This window comes from Tiliqua scincoides, chromosome 3, assembly GCF_035046505.1.
Source record: "Tiliqua scincoides isolate rTilSci1 chromosome 3, rTilSci1.hap2, whole genome shotgun sequence".
Lineage (NCBI taxonomy): Eukaryota > Metazoa > Chordata > Lepidosauria > Squamata > Scincidae > Tiliqua > Tiliqua scincoides.
The window spans coordinates 228,494,002-228,508,732 of NC_089823.1; the positions used below are offsets into that span (position 1 = coordinate 228,494,002).

At 44.2% G+C, this 14,731-nt stretch overlaps 1 protein-coding gene across 1 annotated transcript in view; it reads left to right on the forward strand.

Moving 5' to 3' along the window:
• The window catches only part of NAALADL2 (N-acetylated alpha-linked acidic dipeptidase like 2), a 395,487-nt gene that overhangs the window by 153,290 nt on the left and 227,466 nt on the right, over window positions 1-14,731 (forward strand). The gene's annotated exons all lie outside the window — the stretch shown is intronic.

A 14,731-nucleotide genomic window follows, 5' to 3' on the forward strand; every position in this document is an offset into this window, starting at 1 on the left:
CCAGAAGGCCAAGAAGGAGTGTTCTGTTCTTAATTCAACTGGGAAGGAATTACATGACTGTTTGCCATTAAATAGAAGGCGCTTCTACATGCTGCCGTCAACCAAACCTTGGATAACTATGGCACACATCAGAAGTTTCTGCCCGATAACCTGAGGGAAAGGACATTTTAATATAGGAGAAGGATACTATTCGGATACCCCAGCCCTTAGTTGTGAAGGGCTTTAAAGGTCACCTCTAGCACTTTGAATTGCAATTAGACCAAACAAACTGGTCCATGCCTGTGCAGAGGTAAGGAGCAGTGACTAGCCTAAACCATACCAGATAATTATCTGTCCATGGCAAAGGAATAAAATTAATTTTTTTCCATACTCAGATCATCATCCACCTGTCCAACAGTAAATACTAAGTCTAACATGTACTCTGCCATGAAGAACACACAGGCAGAAACCCTGAACTAAAGCAGGGGCCTGGTCACAGAAGCCCCCCAGCACCTACTACTGGGGTTACTCCAATGCCACACCAGAAAACTCCCTGGCCCGCTCAAGCAGAGTGACTATTGGGCAGCAGGGAAGATGATACTAACGAACTCCCAATCCTGTCTTCTCCATTCAACATCGGGCATTGTCACCTAAACTCAGTAAACTGATGGATGGGGTATCTGGACAGGGGGAGAGAATCACAATTCCACCTCCTTAACCCCGAAGCCTTGGCTGTTGCATCCAAAAACCTGAAGGATCATGCTGAAGAAGACCCTCCCACCTCATCCAACCAGGTTTCTGTTATGCATGCCAGGTCAGCATCCTGAATCCACTGAAACGGGATAATATGTCTGGTATCATCCCCTTTGCCGTGCCCGATCTTGCCATCTTCTGGATCTGGCACTAGTTATAACAACCTGTTGTCAACAATGGCCAACTAGACACCCTGGGAAGGATCACAGAGTACTGGACCTTTTTTCAGATTGAGCAGGGCAGTTCTTGTATTCTTATGGCTATCGCTCCACTGCTTCCCAGTGGCTTTTATTATCTCTTGTCACTGTATTGGAATTGCGGAAGATCTGGCAAGGAGGTAGGATGTGGTGTCAGCAGTGGTCCCTTTAAGGGTTGAGGCCTGGGCATTCAGCAGAGGGTGTGCTGCACAGCTGCAGTCACTTGAAGGCAATAGGGCCCTCAGGCATAAAAGCACCTGATGAAGGGAGAGTTGGGTATGGGTAGCAGAAGGAGCAAAGCTTGAGGAAGGACAGACTGGATTGATGGCTGATGGAGTACTGGAACTGCTGATGGACTGATGAATCAATGGACTTTAGAAACTGCTGGAGCAGAAATTTCTGGGGACACTGAGATTGGTGTTTAGCTGCCATGCCTAAGAACTGTGGAGGACCAAGGTGCTGCTGAAGTGGTGGGAGGAGCTTCTGGCAGAAGAGAGGAGGAAGGAGGACCTCTGCAGGTTGAACATAAGAACAGCCCCACTGGATCAGGCCATAGGCCCATCTAGTCCAGCTTCCTGTATCTCACAGCGGCCAGGTGGGGTCCAGCAGTACTGCAGGGCAGAACTAGAGTCATCTTTGGGTTAAAAAGGGGAACTAATTAGCTAAAAGTGGGCATTAATTCTCCAGGCAGAGCTTGGACTGGGAATCTGGCAAAACAGTCACCAGGCATACAATGATAACATCATCACCAAACACTGCCCAGCGCGTTCCTGATGGTTCCACTTCTGTGCTTTAGGAGTGTTTTTTAATTCTCAATTCTAATAGTGTGGGGACAGATGGCCCTTGTCACAGTTTGTCAGGAAAGGATCGAGGAACAGAGATTATGTCAGTGGAGGAAAAAAAATGATTGTACTACCCTATAGTATTGATTTCTTTGTTCATATTTTCTAACTCTCTCTTTTTTTGGTAGATTGCTAAATTATTTACAGGAACGTGATAGTATGGCATAGCAAAATGTAGCAAAATGCTTTATTTGCGGGTTAGAACAGGATCTTGGATTCCATTAAGAAGAGCTTTTGGGGTCTGTTGATGTCAGGTTTCTTAGGTTTTTCCCCTACAGCAATTGCAGAGAGAATTGCAGAGAGAATATCAGATTCAGGGACTTTCTGCTCACACACTCAAAGTTTGCACCAACTGCTTTTTTAACAATTGCACCACGGATATTTCAGTAACGACGGTGACTTATCTTGCCTCTGTGTAATTGATGTAAGCACAATGGGGGGTTGTATTCTCTTTAGAGGTGGAAAAGAAAGGAAAACTTTGCTCTTGTTAATGGACATTTTTTCCCCACCAATCTTGCTAGGTAGCGATTCAAGCGTACAATGGCACGGAAGGTTTGTAATGCAGTTGAACAGATATGTGTCACTCACCACATAGCATCACTAACTATATGCACATCCCACACTATATTTATTTATTAGATTTATTAGATTTATATTCCGCCTTTCTCCCATATATCCAGTATGTGCCCATGATTCTTGCACATGTGCATTCTGTGCTGCAATTATAATGCCCTGGAAGGGACTCTCTGATGAAAATACCACATTTTCTTCAGAGGTAAATAGGTTTCTTTGCTTGGAAAATGTGACCTCCGCAAAGGAGCTGCTGCTAAACCAGACGTTTTTTGTTAAACCGTAAGTGCATCTCAGAGGGCTCTGACAGGCCTTCTGAGGTATGGAGAGGTACCACACAACCTCCTTGTGTCTCAGAACACCTCTGAGTGGAAGACTCTTCTGGTCGCATCCAGAGGCACGAGTCCCTCCTAACCATCCATGGGTCCCAAACTTATGGATAAGGAGGGCTGACTGGATATTCAGGTTGAATTTTACACACACATGCACACCTTTTCCAGTGGTTGCTCTAAGGAAGTCTGATCAATGCAGTCTGAACATAGCAGCAGTGGACCTCCCCAGTCCTGTGTCCTGGGGCAAAGGTCTGAGATGGCGCCCCCCCAGGACGCCACTGCCCCCTGTACACAAATCCAACCCCCCACTTACCTGGAGTGCACGGAGCCTTTCGCAACTCCAGGACGCATCAGGGAAGCCTCCTGAAGCTTCCCTGACACTTTAAACTGTGTTTCTGGCAAACCGGACTCACAATTTCTGACTGTGTTGGGAGCTTCAGGGAGGCTTCTGCATGGTCCTAGAGGTTCACGATGCTCCACGCCCAGGGCATTTGCCCTGTTCATTTAATGGCAGGACTGCCACTGGAGCATACCAGAGTCCTAAATTGGTCCACATATTTTGCTGTTAGAAATGAAGTAGCATGTTTTGGTACAGAGATGGTGACAACTGTATTCATTTCATATGACTTTTCACAGATGACAACTTGGAAAGAGCACACAAAACTGTTCCTTGAAACAAAAAATAACTCTGCCCTTTAATTCTAAAGAAAAAAAAAACCTGATATAATTTGTTGAGAATAGAAGCTACAAGTCTAAAGCCAAATGCCAGAGCAATATTGGCTCTTCTGCTTGTATGGGGGCTGATCAGTTAATGTATCTCAGACGCCCTTTAAAATTCATCAGATAACTACTAGGTCTGAAAAACTCACATCCTCCCATAGTTTGCAGTACCTGGAAGAGCCCTATAACCTTTAAAATACTGAGTGTGCACAAAAAAAATGTTCAGCTGTATTTCACAGAGTCTTTCGAAGTAGATGTGGTGGTGCATATGAGATGTATGCAAGCAGTGAGAACTGGTGGTGCCTCCCAAATTACTCGTTCCCTTCATTAGTATTATTCTCAAGGATGATGAAATAGGTCCTAACAAAACAGCTTTAAAAGCCAACCTCTTTCTTTTTCTTTACAGATTTTTCTGTTCAAATTGGTCCTAAAACTTGTACTGGATTTTAGGTGAAGTAAAAGACATTTTTTAGACGTGTGTATATGTGTACACAAGGGATGGACCGAGACTTGGATGACTCAGACTCGAGTCATGAAAACGTGTTTTTCACAACGTGTACAGACTTGAGTCATGTGTATCAAAAACTTGGGCACTGACTTGGGACTTGGAGGTTTTACCTTTAAAATGAAAAGATTAGAATAGACTCAAGACTTGCTTTTATGTGTGCTTGTGACTGTTTTTTGTGTGCACTTGCTTTTCCCTCACCCCACCTCTTCCAGAGCTTGACTCGCTTTTCAAAAAGACTTGGACTTGACCGCAAATGACTAAAAAAAAACTGCTTTGGACAAGTTGTGATGGCTGCCCATTATGGGAAACTCAAGTTCGGGGCCAGAGACTTGGGACTTGACTCGAGTCTGGGCACTTTGGCTCTGGCACATCCCTAGTATACACACACACATGTTATATTTTACAGTGAACATCCAAAATCTGGTGACTGCCATGTGAATGTTAACAATCCTAGATCAATTTGAAATGCTCCGAAAGAAATGTATGTTTGCCTCCTTTCTAGCTGTATACAAGTGCATGTTGACAATCACATTTTGGTGATTGTGCCATCTTTCATTGCTTTATCTCTGAGTTTTCAGACATTCACATAATTTGTCTGGGATTCTCAGCATTCAAATGTGAATAACCAAAATTATCAAATTTGGGGCATGCACTATTTATATAGAATGTGCTAAACATACCTGTACATCAAATGCCACTACACCACCAATTTTCAACTGCCCTTTAAAAAGAATTAATGGGCAGAGTGCCACAAAAGGTCCACAGGCATTCTGGCAGGAGTACGGAGCACAGTGTTGAAAATAAATGAATAAAAGCATTCCAGGTTCTGCGGCTCTCTTTCTAGGGCAACTGTCTGTGCTAATTAATTGTCCCTCATTACTACAGAGAGTTGCCCTAGAAACAGAGCTGCAGAACCTGGAAGAGTCTCCAGGAAGCCGGAAGTGGCATCAAAGGAGTGAAGATTATACAGAGGACCATAGAGGCCAGTGTGTCATGAGAAGTAAAGCATTGAAAGTTGCTTATCTCAACTATGCAACACCAGATAAGCAACACGGCCGCCACTCTGAGCATGTGGAGAGGGAAGAGGGAGGTAAGAAAGCAAGACAAAAGCTGCTAGAGGCCTGGAGTTCCAGGTCTCTCCAATTGGGTTCATAACATGTAAACTGAAAGATTACATTATCCTTGAGATGACGATTGTCTTCCACTATCAAACCTTGATGTAGACCAGAAATGGTCGACCTTTCAGCTTCAGGGCTCCTGGACCTTTAACAATTGTGTAGAGCAGGGGTGCCCAAACCCCGGCCCTGGGGCCACATGCGGCCCTTGAGGCCTCTCAATGCAGCCCTCAGGGAGCCCCCAGTCACCAATGAGGCTCTGGCCCTCCAGAGATTTGTTGCAGCCCACACTGGCTCAACACAACTGGTCTCAGCATGAAGGCAACTGTTTGACCTCTTTGCGTGAGCTGTGGGATGAGGGCTCCACTGCTTGCTGTTTCATGTCTGTGGTGAAGTAGTGGCAGCAAAGGAAAGGCCGGCCTTGCTTTGTGCAAGGCCTTTTATAGGCCTTGAGCTATTGCAAGCCCTTCATTCATTCATATAAGTAATATATTCATTTATGTAAACTTATGTAAATTTATTCAAATTTTAAATGTAAATTAATTCTTTCTTTCCCCAGCCCCTGACGCAGTGTCAGAGAGATGATGTGGCCCTCCTGCCAAAAAACTTTGGACACCCCTGGTGTAGAGGAAGAAATTTTAGCAGGTGCAGCCTGTCATCTCATACGTAGATTAAAGGTTGTTAAAGGTCCAGGAGCACTAAAATTGAAAGGCTGACCATCCCTGATGTAGACTAAAGTCAAACAGTTTAATTCTTGCCTTCCAGTGACCCCATAAGTACTCCGCTGCTTGAGCTAAGCTAACATCACAGCAGCTAAGCCAATGATAACCAGAATGAACCTGACCTCCTTGTCCATGTGGCTCTCTGTGGTCCACTGTGTCCTTAGAGCTGAGCAGAGCAGAGGCAGGACACACAGGGAAGTTAGGGATGGAAGCAGAGATGCAAGAATTAGACCATGAGGTAGGACAATTGGTGGAGATGCTTTGGCCATATTAAAGCTGCTGCATTGATGGGGGTCTTGCTAGAGAATCGTACTTCATTTTTACACTGTATTTGAAAGCAACATTTCAGCTATATGCTGTCATTCATATAATAACTGTGCAGAGCTTTTTAGGACAGTGGAAAGATTTTTTTCCCTTTCAACTCTGTAGGTACAAAGCCCCCAAGGCACTGGGCAGTTTTGAAAGTCTCCTGGTACATGTCAAGCCTTCCTCTTCTTTGTTTAAATACCCACAAATTTAGATATTTATTGAAAGATTGACAGGTAGTGTCATGAGCTCCGTGGGTCTCATTTCTTTGCAAGGATATTTCCATTTTTAGCAGTTTGTCATATGTTGGAAAATGACAGCTCTCAGGAGTGTGCCCTTTTCAGGGGGAGGAGAAACCCTGATACTTTAAACTCCTTTTAAGCTCGTTGTTCCTTTATGACTTCTAAAAGTGGTTTTTCCTTCATTTTAGAGACATGAGAGCCCTTAAAAGCTTTCATCCCACTGTCCCCCCAAAAAGCTCTCTTCAAACATTACAAGAAAGTCCTAAAATCCACAGAAATGTCATTCGTAATGCCCTCCTCTTCCCCATAAGCAGAACAAGCCAGTGTTTGGGAACCTACTGGAGGAAGGCAAGCTGACAGAGGGGAGTTGGATCTAGTGGTCAGAACTCACATACTTGCTGTCAGATTTCCTTTTTTACTGAGTTAATGGGCAGCTAATGGGCAGGGAAGACTGGTCATTTTATACATTGCCACCAACCAGGCGAGAGACAAGGCCAAGGCGGGGGCATCTGGGAAACTGCCCCTTCCCGGAAGAGAATAGAACTTCAGTGGCTCTTATTAAAAATCAAATTGCAAAAGCACCTACGAGCAATCAGACATGTCAACCCACTGAATTATCCATGAAGATTAACTAGGCAAGCAAGAGTCTAAAGATAACGATTTATGAAAACTCAAAAAGAAAAGGAATTAAACAAAATGAAGAAAAGGGGGCAGAATAAATACAACAAGCAAGCAGGTGGAAAATGCCTGAACTGGGCTGGATGGACAGAAAGAAAAGGCTAGATCGATTTGGTGGCAATAAGTAGGAATGCCTAGCAGAGCGTGCTGAGATGCTGCTCAAGAGCAATGCACGTAAACTCCCACTGTGTCACTAAACGGTGAACATGTTGAGGTCTGAACCCAGGAAATCACTCAGGTCCTGTGCACAGGAGGGAATGTGACAAATGCTGTGGTGAATAGACTGTTTGTAGTAAGTAACAAGTAGCAGCTGTTCCTGATTGCTGACTCTGTGCAGCTGATTGTGGGTGTGCCTTGTGCATATAACAAGGCCGCAGACAAACACTCAACGGTGAGCTGGGGGGAATAGGAATCAGGCCGCCGTATATTTGTGTTGCTGTATGATTCACCAGTGTTGCTGTAAATATCCTTGTATATAATATATCTTGGTGATGGAACCTAACTCTCGTGTCAAGTGCTTCTTTGCCTTCTGAGAGATTGCCTTGGACATCAGCCTCAAGTTTCTGTTGCGCTGCCGTTTGTTTTTTGCTCTGCTGGAAACTCCTACATACACCCTACCATCAACAGAACAGTTCCATCAAAACAAAGTTAATTCCCTAAACATGTATTGCTAGAACTACAGTCACTATTGCTAGTTACTTACATTGTCACAGGAAACTTTGTCCTTGCCCTTGCTAGAGGGCAAGGGCAAATGCTATCTAATTTTCCTAAGATATCTAATGCTATCTAAGGTTCAAATGCTATCTGATTTTCCATCACAGAGGCAACCATGCCAATGGGGCATCTTGCAGTGGGGGGGGGGGCAGTCATGGAGCCCCCCTTGAGGTCAGGGAATGTTTGTTCCCTTACCTCAGGGCTGCATAGTGGCTGTGTCAGTGCTGAAGAGTTGGATAGGATTGGGCCCTAAGTGACTGTGCCTTCTGCAAGCCAGCATCAGATCTCACGGCAGATCTGGGAGAAATGCTTTAAGCATCCTGGTGCTTGAACTTGTTACCTGAGTTTGACGATGTCAGAGTTATCTGATTGAATGAGTGGAGCCTACCTGGACATTCAATCCCACCCTTTTAGTTAGATTGACAGGTTTAGCTGACCAATCAGTAGGCACATGCCAATTTTAATAGGATGTTTAGCTACTCTGGAAAGGGCTCCAGTCTACATCAGCACATGACCATCTGACCATGCATTTCAAACTAAAGACAAAGACCTGCAGGAGGATGAAGCCTTCAGGCTACGGAGCCTGCACAAATAAGCTTCTGAGAGATTAGAAGTGCTCCCCCCAAAATAATAATAATAATAATAATAATAATAATAATAATAATAATGGGAAAAAATGCATAAAGGGGAGGGGGGAGGCAGGGTATTCATCACACCAGAGCATATTGCAATGAAACAAGCAGTCATTTGACGGATCTATGTCAGGTGTGTCAGGTGGTGACTTCAAAGTGAATAGATTCCTGGGAGTTTTTCCTGGTCACTTATGAGTGGCATCTGACTTCCTAAAGGTTCAGTCTGTACTTCCCTGGTCCCTTTCGTTATCTCGCTGTGACAGCATCCAACTTTTGGCCACCCTAAAGCTGCTATCTTATACACATTTACTTGGGAGTAAGCCCTGTTGCACAAAGTAGACATTGCAGGATTGTGTAATAAATCTATGTTAGCTGTGATTTGGCAACAACTGAATATAGAATTCAGCCATAAGGTGAATACATGAAACTGTCATGTTAGCAAACAAGACCATCTGTCTGTCTTTCCCTCTCCAAAAGCCACTTTTTCATCCCCAAACTCTACAAAGTTTTGGAGGGAAGGCCACTTTGAAAGAAGATATATTAATATTGATATTCCAACAGCCTCAGGTTGAATGAACTATAGGTGGGAACTCGATATCCACTGATTTGACTCACCACTGATGCTGGGGTCTACCTTTAAATGCCTTGTAACATGGAAAAAAAGTACCAAATCCCAGTTTCCTTCCTTTGTGTTGTTAAATAATTATAATTTCATTCCATAAGATTCCATTATTCACCTCACCTAGTGGCTGAATGTGGTATCATATCTATACCAATGCATTCTGGGATGTCAGTGGAGAAGCAAGAGTCTTGGAAGTGGATCTTTAAAGCTGTTTTTTCCTCTGATTTGGTATCCACTGATTTTTTTTTTAATCCAGACTAGAAGCCCAGTGAATAATGAGATACGACTATACAGTCACTTTGTTTTATTGTTTTGATGTTTTTATTGTGAGCCACCTTGAGTGCCCCAAGAAGTGGGGGAAAGGTGCAACAGAAATTCTTTAAATAAAGATAATCAATAGTTTTTAAGTAGGATTTGATCTGGATGGATGTGGCTGTCTGAGGCCTTGGGCATCTACCCCTCCTTGAATCTGGAGGACCTCTCCAACTCAGTGTCTTTGTGGTTGGAACAGCATCCTGAAGTCCAGTGAGCAGAATGGACTGCTCTGGCAGTCAAATGAAAAACAGATGCCCAGGTTCTTCTTTTGGATCTCAAGCTTGTCCAAGCAGAGGCCCCACAATGCCTACCAAACGTAGGACTGAGCTGCACTGTCCTTTTGCTTTATTCACCCAAAGCGGGCTGTAACACATATGCACACAAAAGCCATCGTAACTCAACGGGTTCCATCTCAGTCGTAGCACTTGAAGTGCCCCAGTTCAAGCTCTGGAATCCTTGACCACATGTTTCCCCAACGGATTGAATATCAGGAGTTGTAAAGTCACTTGAGACATACCAGCAAACACTGGATGCATGCTACCACATGAAACAGTAGGTAATTCACTACATTGCAGGAATTATTGCTACCGGTAGGATATTGTGTGCTCTTCAGCATATAGTGGCTTTCCTTTGTCTCCAGTGGTGCAACTTCCTTCAGTACATCACAGTAGTTTACAGTGATTCAATTTATTGTCTGCCATGGCATTTGGCTCCAGTGACGCTTCCGACAGGAAGGAAGGCCACCAGTGGTGCACTGGCATTTGAAGCGTGGCCGTGTGCGCGAGGCTTGCACAATGACAGCCAGCAGCTGTCAGTGCCCTAAATCCCTTTGCCACCTGTCTGTTATTTGATCAGATTACTCTGCTTTGATGTGCTTCCCGTGGCTCCCCTCATTTTCTGATTAAACCCAGTTTCTGCCATATTGCTTCCCGAGCCCTCCTCTCGATCCTACCGCTGTGTTTTGCCCTGCATCTGATGTGGAATCTCAGGCGCCTTTTGGAAGAGTCTTTTTAATTTAGCATGTCAGTGCCACAGGAGGAGGGCAATTGAGAGGATTGAAGAACTGCGATATTTTTCCACCCTCCAGGATAAAAACATGTTGTTTTGGTAAAAGCTGAAAATGGTCCAAGGGAAGCCTCCAGGATAAAAATAATCCCGTCCCCAGGGAGCCCTTCAGAAATGTTTTATGCTGCCCTGTGGGATGAAGCTGTTTCTTTTTCCCCGCTGATTGAAATAGTTGAAGGGTATGCCAGGTGGTTGTCGTCTAACACCCCAATATATTTCCCACAAAGTACCCGCTGATGCTCAAAATGGATTCTTTTTTGGCACTTGGCTATAGGAGTGACTTAATACAGGAGCTGTTGTAGAGCATGCTTTGAAATGTTCCTTCTGAAGCTGTTACAGCATTTTGACATAAGGTTTTTCTCCCTTTGTTGACCACTGACAAGGAACCGGAGAAGACTTATTTACTGCTAAGTGGGTTATATGTGTGACCCTTCCCCTTCCGAAACAGCATCAGAGTGTGAATTCTTTCCACGTTCCTTCCAGTGATGGGCTGGAACATGTTGTAGTATTCCAGGCATGCAACATCTGACAGGCATGACTCAGGGGCACTTTTAAGGCCAGGTACTGTCTTTTCCAGTCCAAAAAAAGTAAATTGATTGTGGCTCTGGACAGAGGCAGGGAATTGAATGAAGTAAGAGAGTAGGAGCAAGAAATACATTTGATCAGGCTCCAATTTTTGCTGCAAATGATTGTCCACAATCAGTAATGTGTCCAAATCTCCTAGTTACACAGTAAAACCCCAATGTAGTATATCAAAGTCAAAAAGTCAACACGTTTGCCCTGTGATCCAAAGTGGCCATAATGGTCCCAGCGAACATGAAAACCGGTTTGACTTCTCAAGTACCCTGAGTGGTGATAATGTGCAGCCAAATTTCTCTGACAATGTCTCCAAATGTTTCAACTGAACTGGAATTTAGAGCAAATTTGGGAGAGTTTCCATAGGTACAACCTCTGAGAATTACCAAGAAAAACCAAAATAGCTTTTGTCAAAGTCCAGAGAGCATGGGCAGATCTGGGGGAGGGGGGCATGGGTGTGTGCCCCCTCCCAAACTGTCGCACCAGTGGGGAGCAAAGTTGGGAGCTAGGGGAATGCCCACTGGGTGGGCATTGCTGGCTGATGGAGCTGTGTTGGAATGGGAGCTCAAGTCTACCTGGCAGGTAGATCTGAGCTCCATGTCCGGGCAGGAGCCCAGGTCTGCCCACCCAGCAAATAGTCACAGAGGCCATAAGCTCAACTGGGAACCCAGGCTTACCCAGCAGGTAGATATGGTCTCCAAATCCAGGCAGAAGCTCAGATCTACCCAGCCAGGAAATGGCCATGAAGGCCATAAGCCCAGCAGGTAGATCTGGGTTCCAAGTCCAGGCAGGAGCCCATGTCTACCCACCTGGTTGACCTGGGCTCTGGAGTTAAGGTAGAGCTTGTGCCAGTGACTGCATGCTGATCCAGGGTAGTAGCACTTAGTACTCACTCCCCATTACCATTAAAAATCTGTTAAACTGTTAATCCCCTGGGGATTAACTTCCCCTGGGGGCTGGGGATAAGAATAGGCCCTCTGTTTGGCTGTACTTGTTGTAAGAGGCGACTAAACAGCCACCAGGTAGATGGGACTCGTCAGCCTGGGAAGGCAGCTCATCTGAGAGAAGGAAAACTCTGATCCCAAACCTCCACTGCCTTGTGGCTACATCCAGTTATGGAAAAGGCTTCAGGAGACAACCTCAAGGCAAAATCCGGAGCCGGAGTCCCTGAGGCAGTTCATGGCTGAACACAGTCACGTTCTGGCAACTCCTGCGACGCCGCTGGAACCAACCGTATTGGCCTCTGCCTTTCCATTGGACCATTTCAGTGACGTGGAGAGGGGGGATTTGCTGCATGGGTAACAGCCTGTCCTCCATACCTACTTCACCCAGGCTTCGCGCACTGGAGAGGACACTCTGTTCCAGAACCACCATTCAGAGTGTGACACCATAGTCTTCCAAGACTGAAGGATGCCAACAAAACTGTTAATCATTGTGTGCCTTTTGTGGAATTTCTGCTTGAAATGTAGCTCACCCACTCCAACGCCGAGAACTCACAGTGAGGCCATCTGACACTGCCTTCCATCAGGCTCACTGCAAATCTGCTTCTAGTAATTGTCCCAACCATTTAATTGCATCAAGCTTCCCGAACAGCCGGGAATCCATTTTCTAAGGCAGTGCAATTAAACCGTCACATACACCCACAGGCCCATTTGGAAAGCTTGGGCCGTAGAATTACTACAGTGCAACCCTCAGACCTTTGCTCGTGTCGCGCATTTCATACATCCCCCCCCCCCCGGAATGGTCTCTGCCTGCCCTGTACAAACTTTTTAGAATCATGTTTCGGAAAGATAAACCTGAGCATTACCTCCCTCGTAGATGTTTTGTTATTGTTGGGGAATAATGCAGGTTTAATTACATAGCTAATCTGGGTGGACTTTGGTTTTAGCTCTGGGATATCCCTTTGATTTTAATGACTTGCCTGTTTTCTTATCAGTCTTTGAAAATGGGATTTGCTGAACTGGTAACGATGTGTTTGTATTGTCTGATTGTGCAACCCAGTGCAATGTTTTTTTTTCTTTACTTTTTCTTTCTTTTCTTTTTTTTTTGTCACTCCCTTTGCCAAGTTGTTATTGAATCAGATAAACTGTGATTAGTATAAATCCATAACGAAGAAATAATCGTATTTAGATTTACCGCACTTGTCTTACAGCTCCTGCTCATTTGGCATTCTTACACAATGGAGCTATTTTGGGAACCTGTGTTATTAGATATGATCGTATCTCTTTCAGGTTGGGAAAAAAAAATGAAAGACGATGGATGCCACAAAGAAGCTGGTATAGGATTTCTTTCTTTCCATTACTCCAAGAAGCACTATTACCAATTAAAAATTATTGCATTAGTTCAGCTCTTAACTTGCCCTTTCTTGAGTGCTCTGGGTAGTTCAAGATAAAACAAACACATGATGAAAATGGAATCCCATTAACAATTGCATTCCACTATATTTTCTGTGCCCATCGTGCAAGCCCCAGAATGGATACACACTAAGGGTCATATATTAATTTTATGATGGAAACTCTTTGAAAACTCTCATCCAAGAGGTTTCACCTCAAAATTGGGGGGGGGGGGGAATGACACACAAAGGTGAAAGAGGGACTAAACCAGCCTCTTTAACATTTTTAACAAGAAGCAAACTACAATGATCCTGCATGATGAAGTAGAGTTCAAATGGAGGTTTCTGGGTAAAAAAAAAAAAAAAGAAGGCAGCTATCAGGAGGAACACTGATCATTGAGTTTGGTCATTGAGTTTCGTTCTCCCATCCTAAATTCAATCCTTTAAAGGATAGGTTCAGAATATGGGATAGAATATGACCCTAGGGTACCTTATAACAGTGTTTCTCAAACTGTGGGTTGGGTCCCACTGCGTGGGCAGTGAGCCAATTTCAGGGGGGTCCCCATTCATTTCAATAGTTTATTTTTAATATATTAGACTTGATGCTACCCTCGTCTGTAACTGCATTTGGGGAAATGTGACAGACCTGTACTTTTAACAAGCTACTATGTATATTCTTTTAACGATGATAGTCAATGGGACTTACTCCTGGGTAGGTGTGGGTAGGATCGCAGCCTAGGATTGTGAAAAATGTTCCTGCTCGATGATGTCACTTCCGATCATGACATCACTCCCGGTGAGTCCTGACATTCTAAAAAGTGGGTCCCAGTGCTAAACGCATGAGAATCACTGCCTTATAGTATAGCTGCTAGAGTTATTATGATGTAGGCAATAGAAAAACAGAGTACGTTTTGTGAATGCAGCCATAGTTGGGCCAGAGGGTTTATGAGTGCTGAAGTTCTTTGACATTCTGGTACATGTGTGAGATGTAATATTCCCTGATGTTCTTGAACAACTTGTAACTGAATTGGATATTTGTACCCTGATCTGGCTGGAGGTGGTAAAGGATGTGCACACTCATGAGAGTCACATCCTGGTCCCTTCCCTTGTGTCAGGGGACTTGAGAGATATTTTCCTTAATCACAGGTGTGGTAAATGTATCTTTAAAGTAGTAGTAGTAGTAGTAGTAGTAGTAGTAGTAGTAGTAACTTTATTGTCATTGTGCTACAGCACAATGAAATTTATACACCTTTGAGATACAAGCATAAATATATACTACAATTCCAACAGTCACACTCTACACACTCACCCACACATTCTATACAACATGTATCATAATATAAAAACAGTATAACAGACCATAATGCTCAGGAGCATGGTAACAACTCTATCGCCTTATTCAATGTAATTATGGCTGTGGGATAAAAACTGTTCAGGAGTCGTGTGGTGCTGCTCGAATAGTTCTGTATCGTCTGCCCGAAGGCAACAGTTCAAAGAACTTATGAGCCAGG